At 48.1% G+C, this 13,375-nt stretch overlaps 1 long non-coding RNA gene across 1 annotated transcript in view; it reads left to right on the top strand.

The window, feature by feature from the left end:
- LOC141193546 (uncharacterized) overlaps positions 1 to 13,375 on the top strand; it is a 44,140-nt gene that overhangs the window by 16,905 nt on the left and 13,860 nt on the right. Inside the window, exon 2 of the long non-coding RNA XR_012266458.1 lies at positions 2,070 to 2,156. This is a non-coding gene — a long non-coding RNA (uncharacterized lncRNA). The remainder of the gene's footprint in view (positions 1 to 2,069; positions 2,157 to 13,375) is intronic.

Below are 13,375 nucleotides of genomic sequence, written 5' to 3'. Positions count from 1 at the left end.
GGGCCATGGATGGGGACATGGGGCCATGGATTGGGACATGGGGCCATGGATGGACCCATGGGGACATGGATGGGGACATGGGGCCATGGATGGACCCATGGGGACATGGATGGGGACATGGGGCCATGGATGGGGACATGGATGGGGACATGGATGGGGACATGGGGCCATGGATGGGGACATGGATGGGGACATGGGGACATGGATGGGGACATGGGGACATGGATGGGGACATGGATGGGGACATGGGGCCATGGATGGACCCATGGGGACATGGATGGGGACTTGGGGCCATGGATGGACCCATGGGGACATGGATGGGGACATGGGGCCATGGATGGACCCATGGGGACATGGATGGGGACATGGGGCCATGGATGGACCCATGGGGACATGGATGGGGACATGGGGCCATGGATGGACCCATGGGGACATGGATGGGGACATGGGGCCATGGATGGACCCATGGGGACATGGATGGGGACATGGGGCCATGGATGGACCCATGGGGACATGGATGGGGACATGGGGCCATGGATGGACCCATGGGGACATGGATGGGGACATGGGGCCATGGATGGACCCATGGGGACATGGATGGGGACATGGGGCCATGGATGGACCCATGGGGACATGGATGGGGACATGGGGCCATGGATGGACCCATGGGGACATGGATGGGGACATGGGGCCATGGATGGACCCATGGGGACATGGATGGGGACATGGGGCCATGGATGGGGACATGGGGCCATGGATGGACCCATGGGGACATGGATGGGGACATGGGGCCATGGATGGACCCATGGGGACATGGATGGACCCATGGGGACATGGATGGGGACATGGGGCCATGGATGGACCCATGGGGACATGGATGGGGGCATGGGGCCATGGATGGACCCATGGGGACATGGATGGGGGCATGGGGCCATGGATGGACCCATGGGGACATGGATGGGGGCATGGGGCCATGGATGGACCCATGGGGACATGGATGGGGGCATGGGGCCATGGATGGACCCATGGGGACATGGATGGGGACATGGGGCTGGATGGACCCATGGGGACATGGATGGGGACATGGGGCTGGATGGGGACATGGCTGGACCCATGGGGACATGGATGGGGACATGGGGCTGGCTGGACCCATGGGGACATGGATGGGGACATGGGGCTGGCTGGACCCATGGGGACATGGATGGGGACATGGGGCTGAAGGGGGGGCTGGCTGGACCCATGGGGACATGGGACTGAAGGGGGGGGGCTGGCTGGACCCATGGTGACATGGATGGGGACATGGGGCTGAAGGGGGGGCTGGGTGGACGCATGGGGTGACATATGGATGGAGGCAGGAGGCTGAAGGGGGGGCTGGCTGGACGCATGGGGAGACATGGATTGAGGCATGGGGCTGAAGGGGGGGCTGGCTGGACGCATGGGGAGACTTATGGATGGAGGCACGGGGCTGAAGGGGGGGGGGCTGGCTGGACGCATGATCGGACACATGGAGGTGAAGGTGGCCAAGTTGGGGACCTGGATGGACACATGGAGGTGAAGGGCGGCAAGCTGGACACATGGGGACCTGGATAGATATATGGGGTGGGGTGGGATGCATATATGAGGGGGACAGGATGGATATATGAAGGGGGGCGGGCTGGACACATGGAGGCCCGGATGGATATATGGGAGGGGCAGGCTGGACACATGGAGACCAGAATGGATATATGGGGGGGGGGGGGGGGTCAGGTTGGATAGATGGGTGGCCACGCTGGACAAGGGACTTTATTACTGTTTAGGGGCCAGATTGAGGAACTTTATTAGTTTATGATGGCGAATGGGGAACATTATTACTTTAGAGTCCAATTAGGGACATTATTACTTCTGTAATATAATTTACTTTTTAGGAAACTGTTTTCCATAAGAGGGGACAAAAGGGGGGTCCTGTTACTGTGCAGGGCGCCACTATGTCGCTTTATTTCTTCAACTGGTGTAGTGTAGAATCCTGGGGAAAAGTGGGAATGTGCTCTAAAAGAGATCAGTTATTGATAACTGTGTGTTATTTTCTGCAGAGATGATTCCTGGCTGGAAGAAGTGATGGCGGACTGTGCCAGATGAAGAAAAGCGAAGATGAAGAACTTCACCTAGAGACATCACTGGTGAGTCAGTGTATTACTGTACACTTACACTATATAGTATATACTGAGCTCCTGTGTATGTCACTCGTGATAACTGTATTACCTGTACACTATATACAGAGCTCCTGTGTATAATGTCACCGGTGATCACTGTATTACCTGTACACTGTCACTATATACAGAGCTCCTGTGTATAATGTCACTGGTGATCACTGTATTACCTGTACACTGACACTATATATAGAGCTCATATGTATAGTGACAGTGTTGTTAGTATTGTGGTTTTTATTCCTGATCAGTATTGTACTATTTGGTCACTATGTGGTGGTAATATGTGGTCTGGTCATGGTGTGGTGATATTTGTCCCTTTTGTATGTGGTATTATTGGTGTTGTTATAGTGGATTATGTTGTGTATGGCGGTCATTTGTTCTCGCTGAGATTAACTAGGAAAAGATTTTTTTCCATGAGGCCACGGCTTCACTATCAGTATTTGGTCAGTATTTTTTCTCAGTAGTGAGAGGCAAAAGCAGGAGTGGGTGATAAATCCAGAATTGGTGACTTGTTTCTATTCTACCTTTTCTCTGATTGTTCCTCACCTGGTTTTGGCTCCCACTCCTGAGAATAATCCTGACTGAATACTGATAGTGTGGCTGTGGCCTTAGAGATGAAATACTTGGAGCAGAGCGTCAGAGATGCACTTACAGGGGTTCTCCGGGGAAAACAAGTAATCACCTCTCCACAGGATCAGTGATAACTTATTGATTGGTGGGGGTCTGACTACTGGGACCTGCACCGATCGGCAGAATGTGGAGCTTTTCTCCCCATTAGACTGGAGCTCATGTGCGACTCGACCACTGATCCATTCATTCCCTCAGAGGCTGCGAGCGCTGCTCTTTTTTGGAAGCCCCCAAGAGAACGAATGAGGCTGTGGTCAGACGTCCCACCTGTCGCTGCATTGTAAAATGGGGATAAGTGTCCTGTCAGGGATAAAACTTCCCCATTCTTCCAATCAATAAGTGATCACCTATCCTGTGCAGCCCATGAATCTGTGATCACTTGTTTTAACCAAAGAAGCTCTTTCATGCAAACTCCAGAAATTGTCCATCCCTGTTCTAGTCTGTGCACAGTAGATGTGAGGAGCCGCCGGTCACTGCTCCACTATAACAGGGAGAGCAGAGAAAAGAGATCTGCATATTGCTGGAGGTGGCCCCTAGAGTCAATGTCCCCTGTGGGCCCCAGACACCCCAGTCCGACCCTGCTGACATCTGATTAAAGCCTAAGGCCCCGTTCACATGTCAGGTTTTAATCAGTGTTTTTTTCTAATTTTCATCTGATTTCAGTCAGGGTGTTAGTTTTTCTCCTCAGTGGGGCATATTTTTTATATGTAAAGTAAAAAGCTAAAGGTTTCCTAGCCTCGCTTGCCCGGCCTATAGACCCTGGAAAACAGGCAGTGCAGGCAACATGGTTGGTTCTGGCCATTTTTCTGACAGACTCATTGACTTCAATAGATGATCTTTATCTACAAATCGGATGAAAATCGGACCGGTCTCAGTTCTGATTTACAGATCAATCGTCCACAAAAAATAGAGCTGTAAACCTGTCCCCGGTCTATAACGGAGCATATTCTACCTGTTACAGAAATAACCAGACGTGAAAAGAGCCGTGTGCTATTCTTACAGGGAAGGGGCCACCATTTTATGTTTTGTATTAATAATTATGTAATCAATTATTTTTAATACAAAATTAAATGTTCCACTTTATTAGTTTTTTATTTATTTATTTTTACATTGGCCACTGGGGGCTGCCATTTTTATTTGGGGGGTGTGTAAGAAGCGCTCTTACACACCTCATTTACGGCAGCCCTGGCCATAAGAGACAGTAGTCTGTCACCGACCCTATCTCTAACATTAGAAGCCGCTCCTCCTGCATCTAGCTGTGACCTGGGCACGCCCCCTTGGCTGTTCAGGTCGCAGCCGTGGGAGGAGATTGCAGCCATCTTTGTGGAGCCTGCAGTGTAAGCTGTACATTCCCCCTGTCGTCACACGCACTGCTCAGTCAGAGCGTGCCATGACAGGAGCTGCCGGGGAGGAAATGCCTGGGAGTGGAGGCCCCGAGTGAGTATCTGCGGCGGCGCCGTGCGGTGATCTCAGCTTCTCTGCTGTTATCACTGCCAACATCTTCAGGCAACACAGACACAGCGCTGCGTGGGAACGTGGAAGGTGAGTAGAAGCGTTTATTGTTTTTTTTTTCCTTTGCAGTGAATATATGGGGGCATATACCCACCAGGGTGGAGTTGGAGGCATATACCCACCAGGGTGGAGTTGGAGGCATATACCCACCAGGGTGGAGTTGGAGGCATATACCCACCAGGGTGGAGGGGGAGGCATATACCCACCAGGATGGATGGAAGAGGCATATACCCACCAGGATGTAGGGAGTGTGCATATACCCACCAATGAAGGGGGGCATTTACCCACCAGGATGGATGAAGGGGGCATTTACCCACCAGGATGGATGAAGGGGGCATTTACCCACCAGGATGGATGGAGGGGGGGCATACACCCACAAGGATGGAGGGGGGGTGTATACCCACAAGGATGAAGGTGGGGCATATACCGACAAGGATGGAGGGGGGCATATACCGACAAGGATGGATGGAGGGGGGGCATATACCCACCAGGATGGATGGAGGGGGGGCATATACCCACCAGGATGGATGGAGGGGGGGCATATACCCACCAGGATGGATGGAGGGGGGGCATATACCCACCAGGATGGATGGAGGGGGGGCATATACCCACCAGGATGGATGGAGGGGGGGCATATACCCACCAGGATGGATGGAGGGGGGGCATATACCCACCAGGATGGAGAGGTGGCATATACACCTACCCAGGATGGATGAATGGAGGGGCATATACACCTTCCCAGGATGGATGGATGGAGGGGCATATACACCTTCCCAGGATGGATGGATGGAGGGGCATATACACCTACCCAGGATGGATGGATGGAGGGGTATATACACCTACCCAGGATGGATGGATGGAGGGGCATATACACCTACCCAGGATGGATGGATGGAGGGGCATATACACCTACCCAGGATGGATGGATGGAGGGGCATATACACCTACCCAGGATGGATGGATGGAGGGGCATATACACCTAACCAGGATGGATGGATGGAGGGGCATATACACTTACTCAGGATGGATGGATGGATGGAGGGGCATACACACCTTCCCAGGATGGATGGATGGAGGGGCACATACACCTACCCAGGATGGATGGATGGAGGGGCATATACACCTACCCAGGATGGATAGATGGAGGGGCACATACACCTACCCAGGATGGATGGATGGAGGCGCATATTCTCCTACCTAGGATGGATGGAGGGGCATATACTCCTACCCAGGATGGATGGATTGATAAAGGGGCATCTACACCTAACCAGGATGGATAGATGATGGAGCATATATACTTATCCAGGATGGATGGAGGGGCATATACACCTACCCAGGATGGATGGAGGGGCATATACACCTACCCAGGATGGATGGAGGGGCATATACACCTACCCAGGATGGATGGAGGGGCATATACACCTACCCAGGATGGATGGAGGGGCATATACACCTACCCAGGATGGATGGAGGGGCATATACACCTACCCAGGATAGATGGAGGGGCCGATACACCTACCCAGGATGGATTTATGGATGGAGGGGCATCTACACCTACCCAGGATGGATTTATGGATGGAGGGACATCTACACCTACCCAGGATGGATGGATGGAGAAGCATCTACACCTACCCAGGATGGATGGATGGGGAAGCATATACACCTACCCAGGATGGATGGATGGAGGGGCATATACACCTACCCAGGATGGATGGATGGAGGGGCATATACACCTACCCAGGATGGATGGATGGAGGGGCATATACACCTACCCAGGATGGATGGATGGAGGGGCATATACACCTACCCAGGATGGATGGATGGAGGGGCATATACACCTACCCAGGATGGTTGGAGGGGAATATACACCTACCCAGGATGGATGGATGGAGGGGAATATACACCTACCCAGGATGGATGGATGGAGGGGAATATACACCTACCATGGATGGAGGGGAATATACACCTACCCAGGATGGATGGATGGAGGGGCATCTACACCTACCGAGGGTGGATGGATGGAGGGGCATCTATACCTAACCAGGATGGATGGAGGGGCATATACACCTACCAGAATAGACTACCCAGGATGGATGGAGGGGCATCTACGCCTACCCAGAATGGATGGATGAAGGGGCATAGACACCTACCCAGGATGGATGGATGGAGAAGCATATACACCTACCCAGGATGGATGGATGGAGGGGCATATACACCTACCCAGGATGGATGGATGGAGGGGAATATACACCTATCTAGGATGGGTGGAGGGGAATATACACCTACCTAGGATGGATGGGTGGAGGGGAATATACACCTACCCAGGATGGATGGATGGAGGGGCATCTACACCTACCCAGGGTGGATGGATGGAGGGGCATCTATACCTAACCAGGGTGGATGGATGGAGGGGCATTTTCACCTAACCAGGATGGATGGAGGGGCATATACACCTACCAGAATAGACTACCTAGGATGGATGGAGGGGCATCTACACCTACCCAGGATGGATGGATGAAGGGGCATATACACCTACCCAGGATGGATGGAGGGGCATATACACTTACCCAGGATGGATGGATGGAGGGGCATATACACTTACCCAGGATGGATGGATGGAGGGGGATATACACCTACCCAGGATGGATGGATGGATGGAGGGGCATATACACCTACCCAGGATGGATGGATGGAGGGGCATATACACTTACCCAGGATGGATGGATGGAGGGGGATATACACCTACCCAGGATGGATGGATGGAGGGGGATATACACCTACCCAGGATGGATGGATGGAGGGGGATATACACCTACCCAGGATGGATGGATGGAGGGGGATATACACCTACCCTGGATGGATGGATGGAGGGGGATATACACCTACCCAGGATGGATGTATGGAAGGGGATATACACCTACCCAGGATGGATGGATGGAGGGGCATATACACCTGCCCAGGATGGATGGAGGGGCATATACACCTACCCTGGATGGATGGATGGATGGAGGGGCATCTGCACCTACCCAGGATGGGGACCATATTCCATATACCAGGATGGGGCATATAGAAGGATGAGGGGCATATACTGTAGGGCGTATATTGGGCCATTACTCTTTGGCTTTTTTGATACCTGTGATACGTCTGACCTCATAGTATGTCCCCCCTTTTTACTCTTTTGAAGGAGGCTGTTTTACACTTGAAGCATATATGTGTTACAATCCATAACTAAATCGTGTATATTTTTTATTTTTCCTCTTTATTGGTTAACTCTGGAATGAAGCACCGCTTTGTATTCATTTATATGAGATATTTTCATGTGCTGAGTGTCGGCTTATTTGTTACCCCCCCTCTTTTTCTCAGATATGATTGTAATTTGATTTATCATGAGACGATGGATTTTCGTTTTTTATACAGTTCTTCCCATTTTTGTATTGTTTTAGATAAACCTTGATAAAGGCTGAGGCCGAAGTGTTGGTCATACATCTGTATAATGAACAATTTATTGTCTGAATAAATACCTTGATTTGCATCAATATCCATTGTGCTTAAAGGTTTATATATATATATAAAATAAGTATTTTTGCATGTGAGTTTTCTTATAATGTTTTTAAATAGAAGACCGTATTGCGATATCATTGAGATACAAATGTTTCTGTTGCGATCCTCAGCTCTACCTGAGAACACCATCTGCGTGGGACTGGGCCGAGTGGGGGGCATCTGGCCAACATATAGCGGCGGGCACTCTGCAGCAACTCAGCACTGTTGACTTTGGAGGTCCTCTTCATTCCCTGGTGATCAGCTGCTGCATGCATCCCCTAGAACTAGATATGCTAAGACTGTTTGCTGTGGAGCCCTCTAGTTTCGATCAGATAAATGTGGAGGACAACTCAACATATCTGTCATCATAGACAATCTGTGCCGAATCCGCACCCTGTCTAGGTGGCAGCACACAGTGCTTTGTGTGTGTCCCATTGTATTACTAGTGATATAGCAGTATACTAGAGATGCACCAACTCCACATTTTTATTAATATTACTCCAGATATGGACGAAACCCTCCAAGATGCAGGCTTTGTTATACTACAGAATTTTGGTGCATCCATAATATATGCTCAAGCACTTTAATAGAAACCTGTTCCACCATGTCCATCCTTCACTGCGTTACTGGTATTTATTTGGAAACACAGGGATATTCCAGGAAAATGTGTTTTATGCTTAATAAAAATAAACTGATCACATTTTCAAAAAATTTCCATTCGTGTTTATCTCCTTTTTTGTAATTTACCTGTCTGGTTAATTCACACCTTTCATGTTTTTTCTACAACCAGTTAATGGGGTGGTCTCAGTTTCTAAAAGGGAGTCTGTCACCCCCAATACTCAAATCATTTATGGATTTGTATAGGAATCTTGGCCCCTATAAAAAAAATTCTACTTTAGGTACAGATTATATTTTTATGCAAACAAACCATTTACACCCCTCCCTTACTTTCCATCCTCTGCCCCGCCCCTTATGGTGATTGACAGCACTGCCTATATTGAATCCTCAGCCCTGCACACACTGACACTACAGGAGCTGAAAACTCAGTGTCCGAGCTTGCGGGCATCCTCTGATCCCCTTGTCCAGTCTATAGTTGTCTCTTTCAGTGGGTAGAAAAAAAGCTTCTGCTTAAAAATTGTAAGGCTCGATTTGAGTTTGCCAAAAGACATGTTGGAGACTCCCAAAATATATGGAGGAATGTGCTGTGGTCAGATGAGACCAAAATTGAAGTTTTTGGCCACCAAGGTAAATGCTATGTCTGGCACCAAACCAACAGCTCATCACCCCAAGAACACCATCCCCACAGTGAAACATGGTGGTTGCAGTATCATGCTGTGGGTATGTTTTTCTGCAGCAGCCACCTCCATTATCTGAATGCAAGGAAGATTGTGAACTTGTGCTACTTGTGCAGTAACACTTTTTCATTTCTGCTCCATTCTGTCTTCAAGCAGAGGGTTAAAAATGCTCTGACTCCATATCTGGCTTCATGGCTTGATCATAGATGCTGGATCCTGATTCCCAAGAGAATCCCACCAACCCAAGATTGTGAAAGAAATGCACAAAACACTTTTAGTGAATGTTAAGTAGACCAAATTTTATTACAAATCATATTATTTCATTCAGTGTCTGAAATTTAGAATAAGCCAATTGCTATGAAAAAGACACTGAAAATGGCAAACCTCCGACTCACGAAGAATCATCTGTCAGCACTCAGGAGAGGAAAACCCCCTGTGGAGGAAACCTCTAGGGAACCATGGCTGGAGGACTTGCCCATCCCTCGGGCTTAGAAGGATAGTGCCAACAAGTAACAGCAAATTGTACTAGAATTTGTACATTGTATCATATTTACAGTGAGACATAATATACATCCACTATAGATATGATAGCAGTGACATCACATAGTCACACAAGTTACACATTACATCATCAGAAAACAGACAGTAATGGAGAAGGTCAAAGTAGGTGCCCTGTGCGAGCACCATATGGAGAAGTCTAATGCGACATCTCAAGGCCGTACACATAAAGGTGAAGGCAACTAGTACTGGACGTGAGGGAGATCTGGCTGCAACATCTGTCACCCCATTGATCGCTAGGGTTAGTTTGATCTGGCTGGCTAGGCGATATGGCTGATCTGGCTGGCTAGGCGGTATGGCTGATCTGGCTGGCTAGGCGGTATGGCTGATCTGGCTGGCTAGGCGGTATGGTTGATCTGGCTGGCTAGGCCGTATCCCCTTCCTCCCTTACAGGTTATGGAGTGATGAAGCTCCAGGTCTCCAGACACATCAAGTATGGCGCTTCATACGGCTGAATGACCTGTGGTTCCGGAATCATCTTCTATATCATAGATGTATGTGTTTATGACATCAGCACAGTTGCCGTAGTTACCACAGGTGTTTATTACTGGTGCTTCACTGGCTAGAAAGTCTCTCTCAGTGTTCCAAAGAATTAACCCTTGAATGACTGGCATTGTACATTTGTCCAGAATCCTGTAACATAATCTTGTCACTGTGCAGGACCGTTATCAATATTATACTTTAAAATTACCCTAAACAAAGTCTAATTAGTGAGCGCATCTACAGATTTGATGGGTAACAAGCACAATAATCCCCTTAAGCCCTACTAAATGCATAAATGTCCAATATAAGTACAGAGCAGTCCATACAGAATGGATGATATAGAGGGCAATACAGTTAGATAAAGAAGTAGAAAGCCAAACCAAGTAAATGTCTCCTGAGATCTCGGCTACTGAGGTCTCAATTGCGCATCTGCTGCCTCAGGCGGCCATTTGTGTAACACAAGCGATCGGAAGATCACAGCTTCTAGTCTGCTAAGGAGACTATTGAAGCATGTAAAAAGTAAAAAAAAATATTTAAAAGTTCAAATCACCCCCCTTTTACCCCATTCAAAATAAAACAATCAAAAATACACGTTTGGTGTCGCCGCATTTAGAATCGCCAGATCTATCAATATATAAAAAGAATGACTTCCATCAGTAAACTGTATAACGAGAAAAAAAACAAAACTCCAAAATTAAGTTGTTTTGGTCGCCGCAACATTGCATTAAAATGTAATAACAGGCGATGATAACATCATATCTACACCAAAACGGTATCAATAAAAATGTCAGCTCAGTGCGCAAAAAATAACCCCTGACCCGGCTCTAGATCACCAAAAATGGAGACGCTACGGGTCTCGGAAAAATTATTATTTTTTTTACAAGCTTTGAATTTTGATTTCACCACTTAAATAAAATAGAAGCTACACATTTTTGGTAACTACGCCATATTGACGGAAAAATAAAAAAGTTATGGCTCTGGGAAGAAGGGGAGCAAAAAATGAAAGCGCAAAAACGGAAAAACCTGAGGTGATAAAGGGGTTAACTGGAATTTTCTGCCATGGACTCATTGGCAAATCTGAAATAGATATTTCTCGCTCCCTTATCAGGGTGGAAACATATATCTTTGGCCTCATTCAGACGTCTGTTTTTCATGTTTGTGTCCTCTTCATATTTGTTACGGATAGATCACATACACAATATAATCTGTGGAGTCGTCCACATGTCATTTTTTTTTTAAAACCGCGTAGTGTCCGTTTTTTATCCTAGTGGTTGATGAAAATTCTCCAGTCAGATCTATGGGTCCATGACATCGCTGACAGCTGGCATTGCCATCCATGTGCTGTCTGTGATAACACTGTTACCAGAGGAGAAGCTTCTCAATTTATGGATTTATTTTGCATACAAGAAAAGCTGATGAAACGCTGAAGATAAAAACTGACCACTTTCAGACATTTTTTGCATATACGATAAGTCACTGACATCTGATTAAGGCCTAAGGCCCCGTTCACATGTCAGGTTTTAATCAGTGTTTTTTTCTCATTTTCATCTGATTTTGGTCAGTGTGGCAGTTTTTCTCCTCAGTGGGGCATATTTTTTTATATGTAAAGTAAAAAGCTAAAGGTTTCCTAGCCTCGCTTGCCCGGCCTATAGACACTGGAGAACAAGCAGTACAGGCAACATGGTTGGTTCTGGCCATTTTTCTGACAGACTCATTGACTTCAATAGATGATCTTTATCTACAAATCAGATGGAAATCGGACCGGTCTCAGTTCTGATTTACAGATCAATCGTCCACAAAAAATAGAGCTGTAAACCTGTCCCCGGTCTATAACGGAGCATATTCTACCTGTTAGAGAAATAACCAGACGTGAAAAGAGCCATGTGCTATTCTTACAGGGAAGGGGCCACCATTTTATGTTTTGTATTAATAATTATGTAATCAATTATTTTTAATGCAAAATTAAATGTCCCACTTTATTAGTTTTTTATTTATTTATTTTTTCATTGGCCACTAGGGGCTGCCATTTTTATTTGGGGGGGGGTGTAAGAAGCGCTCTTACACACCTCATTTACGGCAGCCCTGGCCATAAGAGACAGTAGTCTGTCACCGACCCTATCTCTAACATTAGAGGCAGCTCCTCCTGCCTCTAGCTGTGACCTGGGCACGCCCCCTTGGCTGTCCAGGTCGCAGCCATGGGAGGAGATTGCAGCCATCTTTGTGGAGCCTGCAGTGTAAGCTGTACATTCCTCCTGTCGTCGCACGCACTGTTCAGTCAGAGTGTGCCATGACAGGAGCTGCCGGGGAGGAAATGCCTGGGAGTGGAGGCCCCGAGTGAGTATCTGCGGCGGCGCCGTGCGGTGATCTCAGCTTCTCTGCTGTTATCACTGCCGACATCTTCAGGCAACACAGACACAGCGCAGCGTGGGAACGTGGAAGGTGAGTAGAAGCGTTTATTGTTTTGTTTTTTTTTCCTTTGCATTGAATATATGGGGGCATAAACCCACCAGGATGGAGGAGGAGGCATAAACCCACCAGGATGGAGGAGGAGGCATAAACCCACCAGGATGGAGGAGGAGGCATAAACCCACCAGGATGGAGGAGGAGGCATAAACCCACCAGGATGGAGGAGGAGGCATATACCCACCAGGATGGAGGGTGCATATACCCACCAGGATGGAGGAAGGGCATATACCCACCAGGATGGATGGAGGGGGGGCATATACCCACCAGTATGGAAGGGGGGCATATACCCACCAGGATGGATGGAGGGGGGGCATATACCCACCAGTATGGAGGGGGGGGATATACCCACCAGGATGGATGGATGGAGGGGGGCATATACTGACCGGGATGGATGGAGTGGCATATACACCTAACCAGGATGGATGAAGGTACATACGTTCCTCTCCCAGAACTCCAACTATTGGTCTCCTCACTACCCGGAGGTTTACTGACTGCTGTACAAAGAAGAGGAGATGCCACACAGTGGTAGACATGACCATGACCTGATTTTGAGTTGTGTTGCTGCCGTCAATTTCTACATTAGGTAAGTTTTTCAAATGAAATGGAAAATGTCTGATGTTCACCCTCTGATCTGTGATCTATGTTCTGTTGTGAATAAAATGTGGCTATAAGACATTTCCCAATCATTGCATTCTTGTTTTCTTTCCA

Source organism: Phyllobates terribilis, unplaced genomic scaffold, assembly GCF_046119375.1.
Source record: "Phyllobates terribilis strain yellow unplaced genomic scaffold, ASM4611937v1 Scaffold_66__1_contigs__length_7565176, whole genome shotgun sequence".
In the NCBI taxonomy this organism is placed as follows: Eukaryota; Metazoa; Chordata; class Amphibia; order Anura; family Dendrobatidae; genus Phyllobates; species Phyllobates terribilis.
Note: the sequence above shows the minus strand (reverse complement) of the source record. Positions and strands in the feature narration are given on the sequence as shown.